Source organism: Phallusia mammillata, chromosome 5, assembly GCF_965637545.1.
Source record: "Phallusia mammillata chromosome 5, kaPhaMamm4.hap1.1, whole genome shotgun sequence".
Classification (NCBI taxonomy): Eukaryota; Metazoa; Chordata; class Ascidiacea; order Phlebobranchia; family Ascidiidae; genus Phallusia; species Phallusia mammillata.
In genome coordinates this window covers 28,170,445-28,184,073 of record NC_137256.1, presented here as the reverse complement: position 1 = coordinate 28,184,073, position 13,629 = coordinate 28,170,445, and the positions used below count along the sequence as shown (strand labels likewise).

Here is a 13,629-nt window from a genome sequence, read left to right as displayed (position 1 = left end):
CAAATTTACATGTTTTTAATTATTCATCTAATTTTAGTAATTTTGCACTTTTGTTTCCCTAATTTCCATACTTCCGCAATTTTGATAATTTTTCAGCATATTCCTAAATGCATGAAAATTTGAAATTATATGTGTATAAGTCACTCATACCGTTCGCTTACACCACTAACCTTTTTCGCGCCCCAAACCTCACCCCATAAAACAAAAGCTATGATGTTTTGAAACCTCTGTATTGCGAGTTGGTTTTGTTTCGTTTGCGTGATTGTCACCTTTGTTTTTAATACTTTTGTATTTTCCTGCTTAGCGCCCAGTGTGCTTCCTTTTGTGCGATGTCTATTTGAATCTTTTCATTTTCAAGTAGAAATTAACGAGTTCGACTTCTCTCAAGTTTCTCATATGCGTCATTGGAAAGTGGATGATGCTCCACAAAACAGTTTCCGTCGTGTTCTCGTGCGCAAATAGGTTTGCAATCAAAGTATGCACACACGACGACAGTTTGAACGCAATTAGGTGCCGCTAATAGTGTATTATACGCAATTAGGTGCCGCTAATAGTGTATTATAATAACATGACTTGCAGATTAAATGGTTTGCAATCAAAGTATGCACACACGACGACAGTTTGAAAATGCTAGACAGGGGTCTACTGTCATACCATTACAAGGATGTACACAAAATAAATAGCATCAATGTAGTACTGACAATATCGCTGTACCACTCGTCAGTATGGCAATCAACATATTGAACCTAACCTGATTTAATGTGCTTTGTATTCGGCTCCATAGTTTGCATTTAACCGACGAATAGTGTGTTTCTCTTTCCTAAGAAGCTCAGCTTGCTAACGCTGCCGATGATTGCTTGAAGCCTTCATCACCTAAATAAATTAAATTGACAAATAAGTTAAATGTTCTCTGAAACAACGTTTTGAACATAACAGACAATCATGGTTGTCAGAACACTAGCTATTCCGATGCCACAAGTTTAAATTTCAGCTTACATGTTTTTTAATTACTCATTTAATTTTCCGCAATTTCGATAATTTTTCCGTATGTTCCGAAATGTCGTAAAACGTACAATTATGTGTGTATAAGTTACTCAGACAGATGTCATTTATCCCAAACCTCTATCCCGTGACCCTTTTCTAATTCCCCCAGAATTATTTACTTGCAAAACCCCTGCAATCCCAAACTTCTGCTTAAAGAAATAAACTTAAAGTAGTAACAAGATCGCCTAGCTAAGTTATATATACAACTCTGCCCATTAAACCATCGCTTTGGCCCAAAACTTGGAAACAAGCTGCTTAAGCACGAACCCCCCATAAAACTTAGATATTTCAAATTCTCTGTTTGTCGAGTTGGCTTCGTTTCATTAACACCAATTCCCACCATTATCTTTGACTTACTTTTTTATTTTTTTGTTCTGCACCATGTGTATTCCTTCAAGTGCGGTGTTCATACGAATCTTTTCGTTTTCGGGTAGACATTATCGAGTTCGGCTTCCCACAGGTTTCTGATATGCGTCGTTAGTAAATGGATGATGCTCGAGAAAATAGATTCTGTCATGTCCCAGTGGGAAACATCGTACAGCGCTCTTACAGCTGAAAAGAAATAACAAAATGTCAACGGACTTGAAAGAAATAAGTCAATGAGAGACTTCTATCCACACACATATAATACAACTGAACCCTAATTCGTGCGCGGTTAGGTGCCGCTAATAATGTAATAACATGACATGCAGATTAAATGGTTTGCAACCAAAGTATGCACACACGACGACAGTTTGAAAATGCTAGACAGGGGTCTACTATCATACCATTGCAAGAATGTACACAAAATAAATAGCATCAATGTAGTACTGACAATATCGCTGTACCACTCGTCAGTATGGCAATCAACATATTGAACCTAACCTGATTTAATGTGCTTTGTATTCGGCTCCATAGTTTGCATTTAACCGACAAATAGTGTGTTTCTCTTTCCTAAGAAGCTCAGCTTGCTAACGCTGCCGATGATTGCTTGAAGCCTTCATAACCTAAACAAATGTCATCTATCAATAAATATTACGTAAAACAATGTTTTGAACATAACAGACAATCATTGTTGTCAGAACACTAGCTATCCCGATGCCACAAGACCAAATTTCCTTTTTTTAATTACTCATTTAATTTTCCGCAATTTCGATAATTTTTCCGTATGTTCCGAAATGTCTTAAAACGTACAATTATGTGTGTATAAGTTACTCAAGCAGATGTCATTTATCCCAAACCTCTATCCCTTGACACTTTCTAATTCCCACTAGAATTATTTGCTTACAAAACCCTCGCAATCCCAAATTTCTGCTTAAAGAACTAAGTTTAAAGTAGTAACAAGATCGCCCAGTCCAGTTAAATATACAACTCTGCCCATTAAACCATCGCTTTGGACTATAACTTGGAAACGAGGTACAAGCGTTACTTAAACACGACCCACCCCCAAAAAATAAGATATTTCACAACCCCTGTTTGTCGAGATGGCTTTGTTTCGTTAACACCAATTGTCACCATTATCTTTGACTTACTTTTTTATTTTTTTGTTCTGCACCATGTGTATTGCTCGATGTACGGTGTTCATTCGAATCTTTTCGTTTTCGGGTAGACATTATCGAGTTCGGCTTCCCACAGGTTTCAGATATGCGTCGTTAGTAAATGGATGATGCTTGACAAAACAGATTCTGTCATGTCCCAGTGGGAAACATCGTACAGCGCTCCTACAGCTGAAAAGAAATAACAAAATGTCAACGGACTTGAAAGAAATAAGTCAATGAGAGACTTCTATCCACACACATGTAATACAACTGAACCCTAATTTGTGCGCAGTTAGGTGCCGCTAAGAATGCAATAACATGACTTGCAGATTGAATGGTTTGCAACCAAAGTATGCACACACGACGGCAGTTTGAAAATGCTAGACAGGGGTTTACTGTCATATCTTTACAAGAATGTAAACAAAATGAATAGCATCAAAGTATTACTGACAATATCGCTGTACCACTCGTTAGCATGACAATCAACATATTGAACCTAACCTGATTGATTGCGCTTTGTGTTCTGGCTCCATAAGTTTGCACTCAACCGTCGAACAGTGTGTTTCTCTTTCCTAAGAAGCTCAGCTTGCTAACGCTGACGATGATTGCTTGAAGCCTTCATAACCTAAACAAATTAAATTGATAAATAAATGTTCTCTGAAACAACGTTTTGAACATAACAGACAATCATGGTTGTCAGAACACTAGCTATTCCGATGCCACAAGTTTAAATTTCAGCTTACATGTTTTTTAATTACTCATTTAATTTTCCGCAATTTCGATAATTTTTCCGTATGTTCCGAAATGTCGTAAAACGTACAATTATGTGTGTATAAGTTACTCAGACAGATGTCATTTATCCCAAACCTCTATCCCGTGACCCTTTTCTAATTCCCCCAGAATTATTTACTTGCAAAACCCCTGCAATCCCAAACTTCTGCTTAAAGAAATAAACTTAAAGTAGTAACAAGATCGCCTAGCTAAGTTATATATACAACTCTGCCCATTAAACCATCGCTTTGGCCCAAAACTTGGAAACAAGCTGCTTAAGCACGAACCCCCCATAAAACTTAGATATTTCAAATTCTCTGTTTGTCGAGTTGGCTTCGTTTCATTAACACCAATTCCCACCATTATCTTTGACTTACTTTTTTATTTTTTTGTTCTGCACCATGTGTATTCCTTCAAGTGCGGTGTTCATACGAATATTTTCGTTTTCGGGTAGACATTATCGAGTTCGGCTTCCCACAGGTTTCTGATATGCGTCGTTAGTAAATGGATGATGCTCGAGAAAATAGATTCTGTCGTGTCCTAGTGGGAAACATCGTACAGCGCTCTTACAGCTGAAAAGAAATAACAAAATGTCAACGGACTTGAAAGAAATAAGTCAATGAGAGACTTCTATCCACACACATGTAATACAACTGAACCCTAATTTGTGCGCAGTTAGGTGCCGCTAAGAATGCAATAACATGACTTGCAGATTAAATCGCTTGCAATCAAAGTATGCACACATGACGACAATTTGAAAATGTTAGACAAGAGTTAACTGTCATATCTTTACAAGAATGTAAACAAAATGAATAGCATCAAAGTATTACTGACAATATCGCTGTACCACTCGTTAGCATGACAATCAACATATTGAACCTAACCTGATTGATTGTGCTTTGTGTTCTGGCTCCATTAGTTTGCACTCAACCGTCGAACAGTGTGTTTCTCTTTCCTAAGAAGCTCAGCTTGCTAACGCTGCCGATGATTGCTTGAAGCCTTCATAACCTAAACAAATGTCATCTATCAATAAATATTACGTAAAACAATGTTTTGAACATAACAGACAATCATTGTTCTCAGAACACTAGCTATCCCGATGCCACAACACCAAATTTCCTTTTTTTAATTACTCATTTAATTTTCCGCAATTTCGATAATTTTTCCGTATGTTCCGAAATGTCTTAAAACGTACAATTATGTGTGTATAAGTTACTCAAGCAGATGTCATTTATCCCAAACCTCTATCCCTTGACACTTTCTAATTCCCACTAGAATTATTTGCTTACAAAACCCTCGCAATCCCAAATTTCTGCTTAAAGAACTAAGTTTAAAGTAGTAACAAGATCGCCCAGTCCAGTTAAATATACAACTCTGCCCATTAAACCATCGCTTTGGACTATAACTTGGAAACGAGGTACAAGCGTTACTTAAACACGACCCACCCCCAAAAAATAAGATATTTCACAACCCCTGTTTGTCGAGATGGCTTTGTTTCGTTAACACCAATTGTCACCATTATCTTTGACTTACTTTTTTATTTTTTTGTTCAGCACCATCTGTATTGCTTGATGTACGGTGTTCATTCGAATCTTTTCGTTTTCGGGTAGACATTATCGAGTTCGGCTTCCCACAGGTTTCAGATATGCGTCGTTAGTAAATGGATGATGTTCGACAAAACACATTCTGTCATGTCCCAGTGGGAAACATCGTACAGCGCTCTTACAGCTGAAAAGAAATAACAAAATGACAGCAGGCTTGAAAGAAATAAGTCAACGAGAGACTTGTATTAACACACATGTAATACAACTGAACACTAATTTGTGCGCGGTTAGGTGCCGCTAAGAATGTAATAACATGACATGCAGATTAAATGGTTTGCAACCAAAGTATGCACACACGACGACAGTTTGAAAATGCTAGACAGGGGTCTACTACCATACCATTGCAAGAATGTACACAAAATAAATAGCATCAATGTAGTACTGACAATATCGCTGTTCCACTCGTCAGTATGGCAATCAACATATTGAACCTAACCTGATTTAATGTGCTTTGTGTTCGGCTCCATAGTTTACATTCAACCGACAAATAGTGTGTTTCTCTTTCCTAAGAAGCTCAGCTTGCTAACGCTGCCGATGATTGCTTGAAGCCTTCATAACCTAAACAAATTAAATTGATAAATAAATGTTCCCTGAAACAACGTTTTGAACATACCAGACAATCATTGTTGTCAGAACACTAGCTATTCTGATGCCAAAAGTTTAAATTTACATGTTTTTTAATTACTCATTTAATTTTCCGCAATTTCGATAATTTTTCCGTATGTTCCGAAATGTCGTAAAACGTACAATTATGTGTGTATAAGTTACTCAGACAGATGTCATTTATCCCAAACCTCTATCCCGTGACCCTTTTCTAATTCCCCCAGAATTATTTACTTGCAAAACCCCTGCAATCCCAAACTTCTGCTTAAAGAAATAAACTTAAAGTAGTAACAAGATCGCCTAGCTAAGTTATATATACAACTCTGCCCATTAAACCATCGCTTTGGCCCAAAACTTGGAAACAAGCTGCTTAAGCACGAACCCCCCATAAAACTTAGATATTTCAAATTCTCTGTTTGTCGAGTTGGCTTCGTTTCATTAACACCAATTCCCACCATTATCTTTGACTTACTTTTTTATTTTTTTGTTCTGCACCATGTGTATTCCTTCAAGTGCGGTGTTCATACGAATATTTTCGTTTTCGGGTAGACATTATCGAGTTCGGCTTCCCACAGGTTTCTGATATGCGTCGTTAGTAAATGGATGATGCTCGAGAAAATAGATTCTGTCGTGTCCTAGTGGGAAACATCGTACAGCGCTCTTACAGCTGAAAAGAAATAACAAAATGTCAACGGACTTGAAAGAAATAAGTCAATGAGAGACTTCTATCCACACACATGTAATACAACTGAACCCTAATTTGTGCGCAGTTAGGTGCCGCTAAGAATGCAATAACATGACTTGCAGATTAAATCGCTTGCAATCAAAGTATGCACACATGACGACAATTTGAAAATGTTAGACAAGAGTTAACTGTCATATCATTACAAGAATGTAAACAAAATGAATAGCATCAAAGTATTACTGACAATATCGCTGTACCACTCGTTAGCATGACAATCAACATATTGAACCTAACCTGATTCATTGTGCTTTGTGTTCTGGCTCCATTAGTTTGCACTCAACCGTCGAACAGTGTGTTTCTCTTTCCTAAGAAGCTCAGGTTGCTAACGCTGCGGATGATTGCTTGAAGCCTTCATAACCTAAACAAATGTCACCTATCAATAAATATTACGTAAAACAATGTTTCGAACATAACAGACAATCATTGTTCTCAGAACACTAGCTATCCCGATGCCACAACACCAAATTTCCTTTTTTTAATTACTCATTTAATTTTCCGCAATTTCGATAATTTTTCCGTATGTTCCGAAATGTCTTAAAACGTACAATTATGTGTGTATAAGTTACTCAAGCAGATGTCATTTATCCCAAACCTCTATCCCTTGACACTTTCTAATTCCCCCTAGAATTATTTGCTTACAAAACCCTCGCAATCCCAAATTTCTACTTAAAGAACTAAGTTTAAAGTAGTAACAAGATCGCCCAGTCCAGTTAAATATACAACTCTGCCCATTAAACCATCGCTTTGGACTATAACTTGGAAACGAGGTACAAGCGTTACTTAAACACGACCCACCCCCAAAAAATAAGATATTTCACAACCCCTGTTTGTCGAGATGGCTTTGTTTCGTTAACACCAATTGTCACCATTATCTTTGACTTACTTTTTTATTTTTTTGTTCTGCACCATGTGTATTGCTCGATGTACGGTGTTCATTCGAATCTTTTCGTTTTCGGGTAGACATTATCGAGTTCGGCTTCCCACAGGTTTCAGATATGCGTCGTTAGTAAATGGATGATGCTTGACAAAACAGATTCTGTCATGTCCCAGTGGGAAACATCGTACAGCGCTCCTACAGCTGAAAAGAAATAACAAAATGTCAACGGACTTGAAAGAAATAAGTCAATGAGAGACTTCTATCCACACACATGTAATACAACTGAACCCTAATTTGTGGGCAGTTAGGTGCCGCTAAGAATGCAATAACATGACTTGCAGATTGAATGGTTTGCAACCAAAGTATGCACACACGACGGCAGTTTGAAAATGCTAGACAGGGGTTTACTGTCATATCTTTACAAGAATGTAAACAAAATGAATAGCATCAAAGTATTACTGACAATATCGCTGTACCACTCGTTAGCATGACAATCAACATATTGAACCTAACCTGATTGATTGCGCTTTGTGTTCTGGCTCCATAAGTTTGCACTCAACCGTCGAACAGTGTGTTTCTCTTTCCTAAGAAGCTCAGCTTGCTAACGCTGACGATGATTGCTTGAAGCCTTCATAACCTAAACAAATTAAATTGATAAATAAATGTTCTCTGAAACAACGTTTTGAACATAACAGACAATCATGGTTGTCAGAACACTAGCTATTCCGATGCCACAAGTTTAAATTTCAGCTTACATGTTTTTTAATTACTCATTTAATTTTCCGCAATTTCGATAATTTTTCCGTATGTTCCGAAATGTCGTAAAACGTACAATTATGTGTGTATAAGTTACTCAGACAGATGTCATTTATCCCAAACCTCTATCCCGTGACCCTTTTCTAATTCCCCCAGAATTATTTACTTGCAAAACCCCTGCAATCCCAAACTTCTGCTTAAAGAAATAAACTTAAAGTAGTAACAAGATCGCCTAGCTAAGTTATATATACAACTCTGCCCATTAAACCATCGCTTTGGCCCAAAACTTGGAAACAAGCTGCTTAAGCACGAACCCCCCATAAAACTTAGATATTTCAAATTCTCTGTTTGTCGAGTTGGCTTCGTTTCATTAACACCAATTCCCACCATTATCTTTGACTTACTTTTTTATTTTTTTGTTCTGCACCATGTGTATTCCTTCAAGTGCGGTGTTCATACGAATATTTTCGTTTTCGGGTAGACATTATCGAGTTCGGCTTCCCACAGGTTTCTGATATGCGTCGTTAGTAAATGGATGATGCTCGAGAAAATAGATTCTGTCGTGTCCTAGTGGGAAACATCGTACAGCGCTCTTACAGCTGAAAAGAAATAACAAAATGTCAACGGACTTGAAAGAAATAAGTCAATGAGAGACTTCTATCCACACACATGTAATACAACTGAACCCTAATTTGTGCGCAGTTAGGTGCCGCTAAGAATGCAATAACATGACTTGCAGATTAAATCGCTTGCAATCAAAGTATGCACACATGACGACAATTTGAAAATGTTAGACAAGAGTTAACTGTCATATCTTTACAAGAATGTAAACAAAATGAATAGCATCAAAGTATTACTGACAATATCGCTGTACCACTCGTTAGCATGACAATCAACATATTGAACCTAACCTGATTGATTGTGCTTTGTGTTCTGGCTCCATTAGTTTGCACTCAACCGTCGAACAGTGTGTTTCTCTTTCCTAAGAAGCTCAGCTTGCTAACGCTGCCGATGATTGCTTGAAGCCTTCATAACCTAAACAAATGTCATCTATCAATAAATATTACGTAAAACAATGTTTTGAACATAACAGACAATCATTGTTCTCAGAACACTAGCTATCCCGATGCCACAACACCAAATTTCCTTTTTTTAATTACTCATTTAATTTTCCGCAATTTCGATAATTTTTCCGTATGTTCCGAAATGTCTTAAAACGTACAATTATGTGTGTATAAGTTACTCAAGCAGATGTCATTTATCCCAAACCTCTATCCCTTGACACTTTCTAATTCCCACTAGAATTATTTGCTTACAAAACCCTCGCAATCCCAAATTTCTGCTTAAAGAACTAAGTTTAAAGTAGTAACAAGATCGCCCAGTCCAGTTAAATATACAACTCTGCCCATTAAACCATCGCTTTGGACTATAACTTGGAAACGAGGTACAAGCGTTACTTAAACACGACCCACCCCCAAAAAATAAGATATTTCACAACCCCTGTTTGTCGAGATGGCTTTGTTTCGTTAACACCAATTGTCACCATTATCTTTGACTTACTTTTTTATTTTTTTGTTCTGCACCATCTGTATTGCTTGATGTACGGTGTTCATTCGAATCTTTTCGTTTTCGGGTAGACATTATCGAGTTCGGCTTCCCACAGGTTTCAGATATGCGTCGTTAGTAAATGGATGATGTTCGACAAAACACATTCTGTCATGTCCCAGTGGGAAACATCGTACAGCGCTCTTACAGCTGAAAAGAAATAACAAAATGACAGCAGGCTTGAAAGAAATAAGTCAACGAGAGACTTGTATTAACACACATGTAATACAACTGAACACTAATTTGTGCGCGGTTAGGTGCCGCTAAGAATGTAATAACATGACATGCAGATTAAATGGTTTGCAACCAAAGTATGCACACACGACGACAGTTTGAAAATGCTAGACAGGGGTCTACTACCATACCATTGCAAGAATGTACACAAAATAAATAGCATCAATGTAGTACTGACAATATCGCTGTTCCACTCGTCAGTATGGCAATCAACATATTGAACCTAACCTGATTTAATGTGCTTTGTGTTCGGCTCCATAGTTTACATTCAACCGACAAATAGTGTGTTTCTCTTTCCTAAGAAGCTCAGCTTGCTAACGCTGCCGATGATTGCTTGAAGCCTTCATAACCTAAACAAATTAAATTGATAAATAAATGTTCCCTGAAACAACGTTTTGAACATACCAGACAATCATTGTTGTCAGAACACTAGCTATTCTGATGCCACAAGTTTAAATTTACATGTTTTTTAATTACTCATTTAATTTTCCGCAATTTCGATAATTTTTCCGTATGTTCCGAAATGTCGTAAAACGTACAATTATGTGTGTATAAGTTACTCAGACAGATGTCATTTATCCCAAACCTCTATCCCGTGACCCTTTTCTAATTCCCCCAGAATTATTTACTTGCAAAACCCCTGCAATCCCAAACTTCTGCTTAAAGAAATAAACTTAAAGTAGTAACAAGATCGCCTAGCTAAGTTATATATACAACTCTGCCCATTAAACCATCGCTTTGGCCCAAAACTTGGAAACAAGCTGCTTAAGCACGAACCCCCCATAAAACTTAGATATTTCAAATTCTCTGTTTGTCGAGTTGGCTTCGTTTCATTAACACCAATTCCCACCATTATCTTTGACTTACTTTTTTATTTTTTTGTTCTGCACCATGTGTATTCCTTCAAGTGCGGTGTTCATACGAATATTTTCGTTTTCGGGTAGACATTATCGAGTTCGGCTTCCCACAGGTTTCTGATATGCGTCGTTAGTAAATGGATGATGCTCGAGAAAATAGATTCTGTCGTGTCCTAGTGGGAAACATCGTACAGCGCTCTTACAGCTGAAAAGAAATAACAAAATGTCAACGGACTTGAAAGAAATAAGTCAATGAGAGACTTCTATCCACACACATGTAATACAACTGAACCCTAATTTGTGCGCAGTTAGGTGCCGCTAAGAATGCAATAACATGACTTGCAGATTAAATCGCTTGCAATCAAAGTATGCACACATGACGACAATTTGAAAATGTTAGACAAGAGTTAACTGTCATATCATTACAAGAATGTAAACAAAATGAATAGCATCAAAGTATTACTGACAATATCGCTGTACCACTCGTTAGCATGACAATCAACATATTGAACCTAACCTGATTCATTGTGCTTTGTGTTCTGGCTCCATTAGTTTGCACTCAACCGTCGAACAGTGTGTTTCTCTTTCCTAAGAAGCTCAGGTTGCTAACGCTGCGGATGATTGCTTGAAGCCTTCATAACCTAAACAAATGTCATCTATCAATAAATATTACGTAAAACAATGTTTCGAACATAACAGACAATCATTGTTCTCAGAACACTAGCTATCCCGATGCCACAACACCAAATTTCCTTTTTTTAATTACTCATTTAATTTTCCGCAATTTCGATAATTTTTCCGTATGTTCCGAAATGTCTTAAAACGTACAATTATGTGTGTATAAGTTACTCAAGCAGATGTCATTTATCCCAAACCTCTATCCCTTGACACTTTCTAATTCCCCCTAGAATTATTTGCTTACAAAACCCTCGCAATCCCAAATTTCTACTTAAAGAACTAAGTTTAAAGTAGTAACAAGATCGCCCAGTCCAGTTAAATATACAACTCTGCCCATTAAACCATCGCTTTGGACTATAACTTGGAAACGAGGTACAAGCGTTACTTAAACACGACCCACCCCCAAAAAATAAGATATTTCACAACCCCTGTTTGTCGAGATGGCTTTTTTTCGTTAACACCAATTGTCACCATTATCTTTGACTTACTTTTTTATTTTTTTGTTCTGCACCATGTGTATTCCTTCAAGTGCGGTGTTGATACGAATCTTTTCGTTTTCGGGTAGACATTATCGAGTTCGGCTTCCCACAGGTTTCTGATATGCGTCGTTAGTAAATGGATGATCCTTGACAAAACAGATTCTGTCGTGTCCCAGTGGGAAACATCGTACAGCGCTCTTACAGCTGAAAAGAAATAACAAAATGTCAACGGACTTGAAAGAAATAAGTCAATGAGAGACTTCTATCCACACACATGTAATACAACTGAACCCTAATTTGTGGGCAGTTAGGTGCCGCTAAGAATGCAATAACATGACTTGCAGATTGAATGGTTTGCAACCAAAGTATGCACACACGACGGCAGTTTGAAAATGCTAGACAGGGGTTTACTGTCATACCATTGCAAGAATGTACACAAAATAAATAGCATCAATGTAGTACTGACAATATCGCTGTACCACTCGTTAGTACGGCAATCAACATATTGAACCTAACCTGATTGATTGTGCTTTGTGTTCGGCTCCATAGTTTGCATTCAACTGACAAATAGTGTGTTTCTCTTTCCTAAGAAGCTCAGCTTGCTAACGCTGACGATGATTGCTTGAAGCCTTCATAACCTAAACAAATTAAATTGATAAATAAATGTTCTCTGAAACAACGTTTTGAACATAACAGACAATCATGGTTGTCAGAACACTAGCTATTCCGATGTTTAAATTTCAGCTTACATGTTTTTTAATTACTCATTTAATTTTCCGCAATTTCGATAATTTTTCCGTATGTTCCGAAATGTCGTAAAACGTACAATTATGTGTGTATAAGTTACTCAGACAGATGTCATTTATCCCAAACCTCTATCCCGTGACCCTTTTCTAATTCCCCCAGAATTGTTTACTTGCAAAACCCCTGCAATCCCAAACTTCTGCTTAAAGAGATAAACTTAAAGTAGTAACAAGATCGCCTAGCTAAGTTATATATACAACTCTGCCCATTAAACCATCGCTTTGGCCCAAAACTTGGAAACAAGCTGCTTAAGCACGAACCCCCCATAAAACTTAGATATTTCAAATTCTCTGTTTGTCGAGTTGGCTTCGTTTCATTAACACCAATTCCCACCATTATCTTTGACTTACTTTTTTATTTTTTTGTTCTGCACCATGTGTATTCCTTCAAGTGCGGTGTTCATACGAATCTTTTCGTTTTCGGGTAGACATTATCGAGTTCGGCTTCCCACAGGTTTCTGATATGCGTCGTTAGTAAATGGATGATGCTCGAGAAAATAGATTCTGTCATGTCCCAGTGGGAAACATCGTACAGCGCTCTTACAGCTGAAAAGAAATAACAAAATGTCAACGGACTTGAAAGAAATAAGTCAATGAGAGACTTCTATCCACACACATATAATACAACTGAACCCTAATTCGTGCGCGGTTAGGTGCCGCTAATAATGTAATAACATGACATGCAGATTAAATGGTTTGCAACCAAAGTATGCACACACGACGACAGTTTGAAAATGCTAGACAGGGGTCTACTATCATACCATTGCAAGAATGTACACAAAATAAATAGCATCAATGTAGTACTGACAATATCGCTGTACCACTCGTTAGTACGGCAATCAACATATTGAACCTAACCTGATTGATTGTGCTTTGTGTTCGGCTCCATAGTTTGCATTCAACTGACAAATAGTGTGTTTCTCTTTCCTAAGAAGCTCAGCTTGCTAACGCTGCCAAAGATTGCTTGAAGCCTTCCTCACCTAAACAAATTAAATTGATAAATAAATGTTCTCTGAAACAACGTTTTGAACATAACAGACAATCATGGTTGTCAGA

At 37.4% G+C, this 13,629-nt stretch overlaps 2 long non-coding RNA genes across 2 annotated transcripts; both read right to left on the bottom strand.

Annotated features, from left to right (window-relative positions):
* Positions 1-1,688: 1,688 nt before the first annotated feature.
* Positions 1,689-3,935, bottom strand: LOC145229443 (uncharacterized). The gene is made up of 4 exons (XR_013860447.1): positions 3,710-3,935; positions 3,063-3,186; positions 2,556-2,750; positions 1,689-2,030 (listed from the first exon to the last, which is right to left on the bottom strand). It is a non-coding gene; the product is annotated as an uncharacterized LOC145229443 (long non-coding RNA).
* A 250-nt stretch (positions 3,936-4,185) lies between these two features.
* Positions 4,186-5,500, bottom strand: LOC145229997 (uncharacterized). The gene is made up of 3 exons (XR_013860533.1): positions 5,373-5,500; positions 4,866-5,060; positions 4,186-4,340 (listed from the first exon to the last, which is right to left on the bottom strand). It is a non-coding gene; the product is annotated as an uncharacterized LOC145229997 (long non-coding RNA).
* Positions 5,501-13,629: the final 8,129 nt, after the last annotated feature.